Source organism: Papio anubis, chromosome 16 (genome assembly GCF_008728515.1).
Source record: "Papio anubis isolate 15944 chromosome 16, Panubis1.0, whole genome shotgun sequence".
In the NCBI taxonomy this organism is placed as follows: domain Eukaryota; kingdom Metazoa; phylum Chordata; class Mammalia; order Primates; family Cercopithecidae; genus Papio; species Papio anubis.
The window spans coordinates 25,855,493-25,868,109 of record NC_044991.1 but is presented as its reverse complement, the minus strand read 5'-3'; the positions used below and the strand labels follow the sequence as shown (position 1 = coordinate 25,868,109).

The 12,617-nt window shown below is 50.1% G+C and overlaps 1 protein-coding gene across 2 annotated transcripts in view; it reads right to left on the bottom strand.

Moving 5' to 3' along the window:
* Positions 1-12,617, bottom strand: part of KIAA1671 (KIAA1671 ortholog) — a 252,553-nt gene that overhangs the window by 25,966 nt on the left and 213,970 nt on the right. The window lies entirely within an intron of this gene.

The window sequence follows — 12,617 nt, the reverse complement described above, 5'->3', positions numbered from 1 at the left end:
TGGCCGTCTCTCCTCCTCACAGTACAGCCTGGGCACACTTCTCTCATCTTCAGTGTTACCCAGAGTCATGAATCTGGCTAGGGGAACCTCTATGCACCCACCTGCCCAGGTTCCTACCACCACCGTGTTTCCCATCCGCATCACCAGACACAAGATCCGTGCAGCACCAAACTCGGGACAGGCACTGGGCTGAGCTCTTGACATGAGATCACCTGGTTGAACTACAGCCCCTCGACAATCCCATGGGGTGGATCTTATTACAATCCCCACTTTATAGATGATAAAATTGAGGCTTAAAAACATGAAATTACATGCCCCAAGTCAAATAGCCAGTAAACAGTCGGCGAAGTGGACTTCAACCCCCAGGTCCAAACCACTGCACATCAGGCAACATCAGTCCCTTGGGCTGTTGCAACCTGGTCTGTTGCTGGTCTCGGCCCTCAGCCTGGGCCCTCAGAGGGGGCAGGCAGGGAGCAAGGGTGCCGATTAGCACAGAACTGACCACAGGGCCAAGCCTGGCACACGGTGGAAAGGCCATAAATCCCCATTGAACGACTGAACTGTTATCTTCCCCCATTTGTCTGCTTCACAAATTAAAAGCCCATTCCCTGTTATGTGGCCATTGAAATGGCTTCCACTTAGGCTTGTGCTTTGTTGAGTGGGGAGACGCTGGTGCACTCAAGACAAAACCAAAAGTAGAATCCTTGGATGGGCCGTTGGCACGCTGATGACTCAGATGGCCTTGGCTGCCTGAGCTTTGAATGACGCTCTCAATCACCATCTTTTTGTTTTGTTTTGTTTTGGTTTTTTGAGACAGGGTCTTACTCTGTCACCCAGGCTGCAGCACAGTGGTACAATCACAGCCCACTCCAGCCTCGGCCTCTGGGGCTCAAGTGATCCTCCTGCCTGAGACTCCCAAGTAGCTGGGAGCACAGGTGTACATACACTACCACACCCACCTTTTTTTAAAAAAAAATTTGTAGAGATGGGGTCTTGCCATGTTGCCCAGGCTGGTCTTAATCTCCTGGGCTCAAGAAATCCTCCTGCCTCAGCCTCTGAAAGCATTGCAATTACTGGCGTGAGCCACCACGCCCGGCCCCAGTCACTGTCTTTTGATGAGGAATTTGGAGATGGGGGTTAGGGCGTAAGACTGGTCCAGAAAGACAAACACGGCTCATCTTTACTCCTTACGTTCTATTCCATTTGAGGGCAGGAGGCACATTCTGCTGGAATATGCTTCAGATCATCTCCTGTTCAAATACCTTCCAGGGCTCCCTATTGTCCTCATGCTGAAATCCAAGGCCCCTTGCAAGCGAGCCCCCAAATTTCCTGTCTGATCCCATCCCCTACCCTTGCTCCAAACAAACTCTCTATCCCACACGCTTTGGCTTACTATATACTGTCTCCCACACAAGCCTCACACACTCCTGGCCTCTGCGCCTTGTTTGTGCCATTCCACCTCCCTATCAATCCTTCTTACCCAAAGCTACTGCAACCCATGGTGATATCTCCTCCCTAAACTTCTCTTTTTTTTTTTTTTTTTTTTGAGATGGAGTCCCGCTCTGTCTTCCAGACTGGAGTGCAGTGGCGCAATCTCAGCTCACTGCAACCTCCACATCCCGGGTTCAAGTGATTTTCTTGCCTCAGCCTCCTGAGTAGCTGGGATTAGAGTCACACACCACCATGCCTGGCTAATTTGTTTGTATTTTTAGTGGAGACAGGATTTCACCACATTGGCCAGGCTGGTCACGAACTCCTGACCTCAGGTGATCTGCCCGCCTCGGCCTCCCAAAGTGCTGGGATTCCAGGCGTGAGTCACCACTGTATACCCTGGATGACTTATCAATTCTACCAGACAGAATGTGACACATAAGTTATTTACACGACAGATATTTACTGAGCACCTACTATATGCTAGGCACCGGTGAACTGGGCGTGGGAGGTCACAGCACAGATGCAGGCTCCAGAATCCTGCAACTTATCAGATGTGCCCTTTAAGCCTGGGATGCGCCAATGTTTCTGTTCCCCTCTTGGAGCCTGCCTGGCATGCAGTAGGTGCTTAATTAATGGAGGTGGGCTGATTGTTCCTCAGCAGTTTATCTTCCTCCCAGGCAGGGGAGCCAGCCTCTTCTCAGGTTATCTGGAACCACACTGAAGTGAGAAAACATGTGTGTGTGGTCCGTGTGGTCCTGCAGAATGAGTGGGCGCCTGGGGAAAAGTCTGCTGTGTGGCCTCAGGGCTCTGGCTTCCCTCTCTGAGTTGCAGAGAAGTTACAAGAATTCAGTGAGAAAATAACAGTCACTCCCAGGGCACAGACACAAATGTGACAGCTCCCAGAAAAGGGCGCAGCACTCAGGAAACATCCCATAAATGGTCACCTCCTTCCCATTCTCTTTCTCTTGCCTTTTGGAGATACTCATGTACCCCATGATGTTCATGTGAATACTGAGAATGAGGGGTATACAAGGACGGGAATTCAGAATAAATCCCTCAGTCACCCCTGCTAAATGGCTATACTCATAGACCCGAATCACAGCTGCTGTCCACTCTTAATTCTACTGTCTGTGGAAGCTTTTCTGTCTCTAGTTACAACATAACACCTTACTAATTGTAAAACATTTAGGAGTAACGGAAAATCACAAAGAACACATTTTAAAAGAACTCATCACCCAAAGACAATATCCTGTCATAGTCCTGCCCAGAATTCTCTCAGGATCCATTCACCTACATCACCATTTTACTGGCTGAAGAATATTTCACTTTTCAGATGCAGCATCTTCCAATTAACCAGTCCCCGAGTGCTGGCATTTTTGCTTGCTGAGGATTTTCTTCGCCACTACGATCAATAAGATGACGAACATCCCTGAGGCTAAATCAACACATCTCTGAGATTATTCCCGTAAGAGAAATTTCTAGGTATCGTGTCACCAGGTCAAAGGGCTTTGGGATCCGGATGAGCAAGCCAGCTTTGGAAGAGGCTGCCTGACCTCCAAGCCCACGGGCAGCACATGGGGATAGCTGTTAGCGCGCCGTTAAGGATGCAGTCAGGCCCTGCTGGGGAGTGTTACGTTTCTGCTTTGCAAGGTCACCTGATATACTGAGAGGCACAGCACCGTCAACAGAATACCTCCCTGGGACGCGGGGCTGGGAGCAGTCATCTGAGCCCGCTCCCAGCTCCTTACTGTTTTCGAAGATGTGATGGAACTGGCCTTTCCTTAACTTAATGCCCTTCGGAGGTCAGATTCAGAGGCCAGATGCTGGGGAATTAGGGGTTGTTTCTGGTGGAGGACAAGACATCGTTGTCCCAAGCAGCTTGTTGTCCTGAGGCTACAAAGTGGATGCTGGGCTTGTGCCTGGGTGTGCAGGTGTGCTAAGCTCAATGGGGGGCAGAGGAGTGACAGTTTGGGGACAGCTTATAGCTAGGGCGGGGGGGATGCAGGGCTGGGCTTGCTGTCTCTGCTCTGCCCAGCTGTGCAGCCTGGCAAGTGACTGCACCCATCCAAGCCTCAGTTTTCACACTGGAAAAACAAGGACTGTTTTGAGGTATCAAGAGATAATCTCTGGAAAGTGTTAAGTTCACTGCCTGGCACAAATGAGTGCCCAGGAGATGGGAACCGTCATGATTGGAGCAATATTCAGGCCCTCTTTGGAGTCAGGCAGGGTAATGGAGCCTTGGCAAAGGGTTCTTAAAATCCCTGAGAGAGGGGGATCCCCTTCAGTGCTGAGTGACGGAAGACGGAGTCTGCGGGCGCCCCCCAGAAACCAAAAGGTCAAGTCCATTGCTGAGGGTGAAATTAGGGCAGGCGGCAGGGGGGCAGTTTCCAGACCTCTTGTGGATGGCCCTGGGGATAAATGGTGTCCAATCAAAACATGGTGGCTTCCCTTTATACAACCATCTGCGTGCCCTCTCCACAGAGGTTTCGGATTCAGACTCGGGGATCTGAACTCTCCAAGAGTCAGGGATGGATGGGTTTCCTCCCTCCACTGCCTAATGCCAGATTGAGGGTCCTGAGGCCAGCGCCCCGCCTCCTCTCTCGCCTTCACTGCCACACTGCATCGATCCTCAGTCCTTCGAAGTCTCTTTCTGGAACATTCCTTCCAGCTATGACCAGCTATCTGTTCACACACTGCGGCAGCTTCCGAGAGGGCTCCCCTGGCATCCTTCGCCCTGTATGTTCTTCTCATTCTACTTTCCAAAACTGAATAGGTCCCTGCTCAAAGCCCTTCCACAGCCCCCCACATCCCTCCGGGTAAAGGTTGGGGTTAGGGTTAGGGTCACGGCCTGCGGGGCCTGCATGGTTGCGGGGCCTGGTGGGCTCGAAGCTCCTTCAGTGTTGCTTCCCTCCTCCCTACCCTTCCTCTCACTCCCCTGTCCCTCCCACTGGCTCCTCCAGCCCCATTTCCCTCCCCTCACATTCCTCCCTTTCACCTCCAGACCTGGCGGAGCAGCCACCACCTCCAAGCTATCATTCAGATTTCATCTTTGATGGCTCTTCCTCCAGGAAGCCTTCCCTGAACTTTCCCACCATCCTACCCTGAGGGCTGGCTCAGAAGGCCCCAGGCTCCCATCATCCCCTAGACCTCAGGTCTCTACATCTGTGCCATCTGATACAGTAGCCACTAGAAACTTATGACTATTTAAATTTAATTTATATTAACTGACATTAAATAATACTAAGAATTCAGTTCCCCTGTGGCATTGCCATACTTCAAGGGCTTCACAGCCACCCACCATACTGAACAGCGTGGAGAACACTTTTCTATCTCTGTAGAAATTTCCAGTGTACAGCACTGCTGTAGAATTTTCCACAATATAATAATTGTCATTTACCACTTTCTCCGAAGTCTTCCCTGAACAAGCACTGTTTGCAGAACCAGAACATCTGGACTTGAATCCAGAGACCACCACATAGTAGCTATATGACCTCGGGCGAGCTACTTCTTCTGTGTCTCAATACTCAGTCAAAGCAGTTACGGTAAATATAACTGTGTTCTCTGCTCTTTAACACACACAGACCCTCAAATTTGGAGTCATGCAGGGGCTAGGGTTACCTAAGGGAATTCATCTTGTAAAGGCAGTTTAAGAAAGCAAGCTGTTAATCAGCACTTTCTCTAGTTAGTATCCTGGTAACCCTGTGTGCATTGCAAGTTATTCATGCCTCATCATTCTACCAGAACTTGGCGGAACTTCAAATCACAACACTTGAGCTTAGCCCCAGAGCTATGAGGCCTCAAAATCAACCACACACACATACACACACACACACACACACACACACACACGCCTGCAACTTTTTTTTTTCTCGAAACGGAGTCTCGCTCTGTTGCCCAGGCTGGAGTGCAGTAACACGGTCTCGGCTCACTGCAACCTCCGCCTCCTGGGTTCAAGCGATTCTCTTGCCTCAGCCTCCCGAGTAGCTGGGACTACAGGTGCGTGCCACAGGCCCAGCTAATTTTTGTATTTTTAGTAGAGACGAGGTTTCACCATGTTGCCCAGGCTGGTCTCGAACTCCGACCTCGTGATCCGGCCGCCTTGGCCTCCCAAAGTGCTGGGTTTACAGGCGTGAGCCACCGCACCCGGCCCCTGCAACTCACTTTCTAAAAGTCAGGTTGTTTTATTAACTTTAAGGCAGGATGTTTTATTAACTTGAAGAGAGCCCTGCCTGAATTGGTCTCCATCTATCCAAGTCTCCAATTCCTACCTCGGTTTGGTCATATGTCAAATGAGGTTGACTGAATCCTATAATGTAGACCTGGACGGACCCTCTGAGTCCATTCAGTCGGCCCTTCGTTTTCAGATAAGAAAACGGAGGCCCAGAAACAGGAACAGCTATGGGGCTCTTAGTTCTCCTGGTGAGTGGGAAGCGGAGCTGGGGAGACTGGAACCCAGGCTCTGGGCTCCCTTCCCAGTGCTCCTTCCTGCCACCAACATTCTACCTGCCCCACCTTTTCTATGATGCGTCAGGAGACTCTCAGAAGGAGATGTAGGTTACAATGCTCTGAAAAACCTCAAGACTTGGCAGGTTTAAAAACCACTTGCCTGGACTGGCTTGCCAAGCCCCAAAGCCACTGGAAGGTGAGAACTCTGGGCCCTTGTCTTGCAGGCAAAGACAAGTGCCTCAGTGGACAGCTTTGGGGAGACAGGCTAACACGTACCCCCTAAAAGCTATATTAAAACAAACCCTAACATATGTCCTCAAATTTAAAATCTGCATACTCTTAACTCAGTAATTTTTGGTCCAGAAATTTATCTCAAGGAAACCATCAAAGACACCTGCCAAGATCTAGGAACATGGACATCGCCCTGCAGGATTAGTTATTATTGCAGAATACTAGAGAAACCCTGAATGTCCAATAAGGCAAGGAATGGTGAAATACAATATCCATGCAATGGATAAATACAGTCAAGGAATGGCTGGACGCGGTGGCTCACGCCTGTAATCCCAGCACTTTGGGAGGCCGAGGCAGGCAGATCACGAGGTCAAGAGATCGAGACCATCCTGGCTAACACGGTGAAACCCCATCTCTACTAAAAATATAAAAATTAGCTGGGCATGGTGGTGGGCACCTGCAGTCCCAGCTACTCGGGAGGCTGAGGCAGGAGAATCGCTTGAACCCGGGAGGCAGAGGTCACAATGAGCCGAGATTGCGCCACTGCACTCCAGCCTGGGTGACAGTGCGAGACTCCATCTCAAAAAAAAAAAAAAAAAAAGTACAGCCAAATAAAGTCCAGAAATAATATTTACTGTCACAGAAAGATGTTTGCCATAAACTAGAAAACGTAAAAAAGAAAAAAAAAATTTTTTTTTTTTTTTTGAGACAATGTCTTACTCTATCGCCCAGGCTGGAGTGCAGTGACACTGTCACGGCTCACTGCAGTCTCAACTTCCTAGGCTCACGTGATCCTAGCTGGGACTACAGGCATGTGCCACCATGCCTGGCTAATTTTTGTATTTTTTGTAGAGACAAGGTTTCAACCATGTTGCCCAGGCTGGTCTTGAATTCCTGGGCTCAAGCGATCCACCTGCCTCTGCCTCTGAAAGTGCTGGGATTATAGGCCTGAGCCACCACGCCAGGCCAGAAAAAAATTTTTTAATGTAAAAAAAGAATGTGTGTTGTGACACCAGTTTTGTGAAAACACACACATAAATGGGAGTATATGTACATATCATGAATTAAGTACCAATCAGAGAGAGGCTCTTAGTCAATCTACACCGGAGTTTAGTAAACTTTTTCTACAAAGGGCCAGAGAGTAAATATTCGGACTTTGTGGGTCATCATGATGGTCTCTGTTCCAGTTACTCAATTCTGCTGTTGTTAATGCAAAAGCAGCACAGGCTAATACCCAAATGAGTGTGCATGGCTGTGTCCCAATAAAACTTTATTTACAAAAGAAGCAGCTGGCTAGATTTTGCTTTCAGGCAGTAGTTTGCTGATCCCTGATCTATAGGAGCTGAGTTCACTCATCACAGTACCTCAGCACTTAGAACAATACTTCACCTCCAGTAGTCCTGGAATAAAGATTTGTTGGAGAAATACATTTCTGAGAATAATGTTTTTGCAGTGAGTAGCCATGAGCATCTTAAATAGAAAAGGCGATATAGTTACACAGGGGATGGGAAAAAGAAAATATTACACCTGCATGTATTTTGGGGTGTTTGACACATCTGCCTAAGAAAGAACCCTGAGTCAGGGCAGTGCTCAGTGGCACACAGCTGACAGAGCAATTCTGAGAGATTCCAGAAGTGTGTCTCAATCTCCTCTGCAATTCTATACCCCCAGCTGTGCAGGGAGCGCTGCGGTCATGGGGCCCAGGCCAGCGTGGGGGACACGCGCTCTGTCCCAGTGCCCCTGTGGGCCCAGGCAGCTTCTCATCGTGTGTCCAGGCCAGACTAGTACCATGGCCAAGCAATAACAACAACAATAATGGCAGGGGCTGACACTCCTGAGCGCTGACAATGTGCCAATCATTATGCCATGGCAAGTACCTAAGAAGCCTATGAAGTAGGAACCATGAGGAACCCATTTCACAAAGGAAGAGACTGAGGCCCAGGGAGTCGATCTGGCATGCCCAAGGTCACATGGTTTGGAAGGGGTGGAGCTGGGATTTGAACCTGAGTTTGCCTGGCACCCAAACTCGTGCTCTCCAAAGACAGCACATTCTCCTGGCTCTGGCTTGACACTGAGGGCTTTCCTGGGTCCTCACTGACCATTTTACAGAGGGGAAAACTGAGGACCAGGCAGTGGGAGGCATGCCCAGCCAGGCCTGAAACCCAGCGTCCTGACTCCCTGGCCAGTGCTCTGGTCACCACAGGCCATCCCGAAGTACATCCACAGGTGGAGTCTCAGTTGGGCCTGGGAAGAGAAGGGGAGGGGCTGGAGGCCAAGGATGGGTCAAGTCCCGCAGTCTGTCTCACACCCACCCTGCACCCCCAGCTGTCAGGACCGTCTTTTCAGAAGGTCCAGAATGGCCTTGGCATACATGCTGTCATTCCTCCAGTGGCTCCCTTCCCAGCACTCTGAAGATAAAGCCGGGGTCCTCACTGGGCCATGTGGGTCCCACTTGACCAGCACTCACTCCTGGTGCCCTCATCTCACCCTCTTTCCTCACCCGCTCTGATCTGGCCACGAGATCGTCACACACACAAAGCACCATCGTGCCACAGTCCCCTGTCTGAGCTGTTGGGTCCGTCTAGGATGCTGCCTTCACTGGCCCAGGCCCACTCATCCTTCAGATGGCACGCTGATGTCAGCTTCTCTTAGGGGCTTCCCCGACCCCCCGCGGTCTACGTGGGCATCCTCCCCTTCAGAGCCCTGGCCTCAGTTGGTCGTCCTGAAACCATTTGTATGACTCATTGAATGTGTGTCCCTCAGAGCACATGCAGTCTCCGAGGGAATCGCTGTGTTTTGTCGTAATTCTCAGTGCTTAGTTATACTACCTGGCACATAGTAAGTGCTCAATAAATAGGAAGGAGGGAAGGAGAGAAGAAGGAAAAGGGATGTTAGGAAAGGAGGAATAGAAGAAAGGGATGGGAGAGGAAGGGAGAGGAGAGGAGAGGAGGGAAGGGGAGGGGAAGGAAGGGGGTCAGACTGGAAGGAACTAGATGGGACATGAGGCTGGGCAGACCCCTCAGGACCCTCTCTCAAAGCTGCCAGCAAAAAACTGCACAACATCCCCTCCCATGGACTTGGGTCCCAGCTGGGAGAGAAGTCAGGATGTATGATGGGCTTCTGGGCAGACCACTGTGTCGCCTCTGCTTACAGCACAAGCCAAGTCTTGCCCCATCCCCAGTTCTATGTCAGGGGAGGAATGGTGCTTCTCAGGGAAAACTATGGGACAGCAGCCACTGACTACCCCTCAGTGGGCTCCAAGAACAACAATGTAGGTGTGGCCGGGCTGGGCCAGGTGTAGTCAGGTGTGGCTGGATGTGGCTGGGTGTGGTGGCCCAGGCAGGGTCATGGTCCAGGGTCTGGGCTGATCTCCTGGCTGCAGGCTACTCAGGACATGCTGTGGACACTACTCAGTGGTGCAGGAAGGCCTCGAGGTCATCTCTGGGGTTGGTGCAAGTCTGGTGTGGAGGAGACAGAGCAGAAGAGGAGAGGGAGACAGAGACAGGCAGGCAGAGGCAGAGAGAGAAGCAGCAAGGACAGAGATGGGAGCAAGACCGAACCAGAAGAGCAAGCCCATGACTGAGAAGCACGGAGATGGGCGCAGAGAGAGACACGGGGCAAGAGTGACAGGGAGGTGGAGGGGACATGTGTGCCCAAGCCTCTGAATGAGGGGGCTGGATGGGCCCACCTGGGCTGCGGCTCTAACCTTTGTGCACCTGTGTGCACGTGGCTGAGCTGTACCTCCTGACCCGTTGTCATGAGCACAGGTGCCATCCTCAGCTCTGGCTCCATTCCCTAGATGACCTCAAGCAAGGCCCTGCCCTTCTCTGTGCCTCAGTTCACTCTCTTGGTGATCAATGGTCTGGGACTGGAGGTCTCAGTGGCTCTCTGCAGCTTGATGGCTAACCTCTGACTGCTGGCTAACATCCAATGCTTACAAAACCTTCTGTGTGAACTGTCGGTGTAAAGGGTTTGGCTCATTCCCCTTTAAATGAGCATGTATTCAGAATCTTCACACTGTTGGTGGTGCACCCACCTAATGATGAAATAATGGGGCTCACTCCTCGGGGCTTCACTAAAACCAGTTTTTATAAACATTCCACAGATATGCTAACAGCCCTTACTGATTAGCAACCTAAACCACAAACTTTTAGTTTGCAGATACGAAATTAACCTATCCTGATGCTCTGACACGTTGCAGGTGGGACAGGTTAGCAGTTCTGAGCTAGGGCTCCATGACCGAGCAGACCGGAGCAAATCCAGCTCTGCCACTTGCTGGCTACAACTCAAACTCTCTATCCTCAACTTCCCCATCTGTGAAATGGGAAGCTTAGGGTTGTTGGCAGGATTCTGTCAATGTCTGGGGACAACTTGCACATGCCTGGCACGTGGTCAATGCTAGGCAGATGCCAGTCCACATGATGTTGGTGTCCACTGTTCAGTTCCCAAACATAGCATTTTAACAAACATCATGACAAGGTGCTAACAGGTTCTGATGAGGCCTGACAGTTCTGTCTTTCAGCTAAGAACCAGAGTGGCTACCTAAACCACATCCCCCAGTATCTCCCTGGACCTGACGTCCAGGGAGACGAGGACTCCTTCCAAGGGCACGCTGGGGAAGGTCCCACACATCACATAATGGTCTGCAGCCCCAGCTCTGCAGGGCCGCTGAGTCATCTACCGTGGTGTGCAGGCTGCAAAATGATGCCTGTGGCAGAGACAGGCTGTCTCCATGGGACAAGCGCTACCCAAAGTGACAGGAACACAAGTTTGCAGCTGGTCTGCAAGAGGCGTATTTGGTTTCCCGGCAGGGAGTGCCTGACAAGGCTCTGAGTGGGGGCTTCCTTGGAGGCTATAAACAGAAACAACAGCTGGGCTGGGAGGCCCAGGCTCCTGTCGGCCTCAGAGGCAGGGTTCCCCTAGACCCAAGAAGCCCAGTGGGTACCCTAGAGCCTGCGCTGTGGGTGTCAGAGGTGGGCAAGGAGGCAATAAGAATAGTAACAATCACAAACACCTAAGAAGCGCCAACTGCACGCCTGGCACCATGTCAAATTCCTTATGTAGACCATCAAGTTTAATTCCCATAATAGATACTATTAATATCCCCATTTCACAGATAAGGGAGCTGAGGCTGAGAGACATTAAATAGTAACAACAACAGACAGTTGGATGGCGCTTACTGGATGCTAGGCTGCCACATTTAGTCCTCCCAACAAACCGAGGAAATCGGGTACTGTTACCATCCCCACTTTCTGGATGAGAAGACTGAGGCACAGAGAGGAAGGAGCTCCATTCAAACCCAGGTGGCTGGGTTTCAAGTCAGTGGCCTGTGATTCCCCACTCTATCAACGCCCACTACAGTTTCACCCAGGAAGTGCTCCTCGGTCCAGTGTGTCGGCTGCTGGCAGTGTGGCCCGGGGTCTTTTTGGAATGTGTCCCCAAAATGCGGTCCAGGCATCCACTCCCCCAGGAAGACTCTCCTGGCTGACCCCGTCCCCAGGTGGGTTCTTAGGACTCCCACAGAACCCCCTGTGCTCACGCCATCATAGAAATTATTGGGTTGGACTGTGGTTATCGTTTGTTTGACTGTCTTCTCCAAACTGTAAGCTCCCTGAGGGCAGGAACTGTGGTCTGTTCACCCTCAAATGCCAGTGCCAAGTTCAGAGACAGCCACAGAGGACAGGAAGTAAGTGAAGATGGATGGATGGATGGATGGATGGATGGATGGATGGATGGAGTGGATTAACCCATAAGTGACTCCCTGCCCCCTCTCTAATGTCTGAGAATGACACTGCTATTTACCCAGACCCTCTTGATATATCACAGGACCATTTGCTTTTATATATGCCCTTAAAGTTTAATTCTTGTTGCTTTTTAAAACAAATTGTTTTTAATAAAACACTATGTGCAGCATGCTGACAGTGAAACTGGGGTGGCCGGTGTGATACATTTAAGGTGCAAAACAGGAGAGACTGATCCTGAGGGAGAAGAAAAATCCCCAAAATAATCAGGGGAGAGGGGAGGAGCACAGAACATTCCAGAAGTACTGTGGCACTCTTGCATGGAGATAGACAAATTTGATTTTCCTTTTAACTCAGACTCTCTGTTAATATAAGCTCTGCAGTTCTAAGGTTATGATGAGTCAAGGGAAAAGAGAATTTGGAGTTTTAAAAATATATTTAATCTAAATTATAGAACAATTATAATGTAGAATGCTACTTAATTGTTAGAAAGAATAGTTAAACAGAATGAGGCAGACATAAGTTTACTGACATGGAACGACCTCCAAGATTCACTGTCTAAGTGAGTAAAGCAAGGTGCAAAGTAACAGGTGGTGGATTCTGCCATTTGTGAGGGGGAAGAAAGTAAAGATCAAAACGCACAGAATATCTAAGGACACAAGAAAACTGCAATCATACTCGTCTCTAGGAGAGGAATTGCGTGACTAGAGGATGGGGAGAGAGGACATTTTTGTATTCTACCTCTTTTTGTATTTTGTAACATTT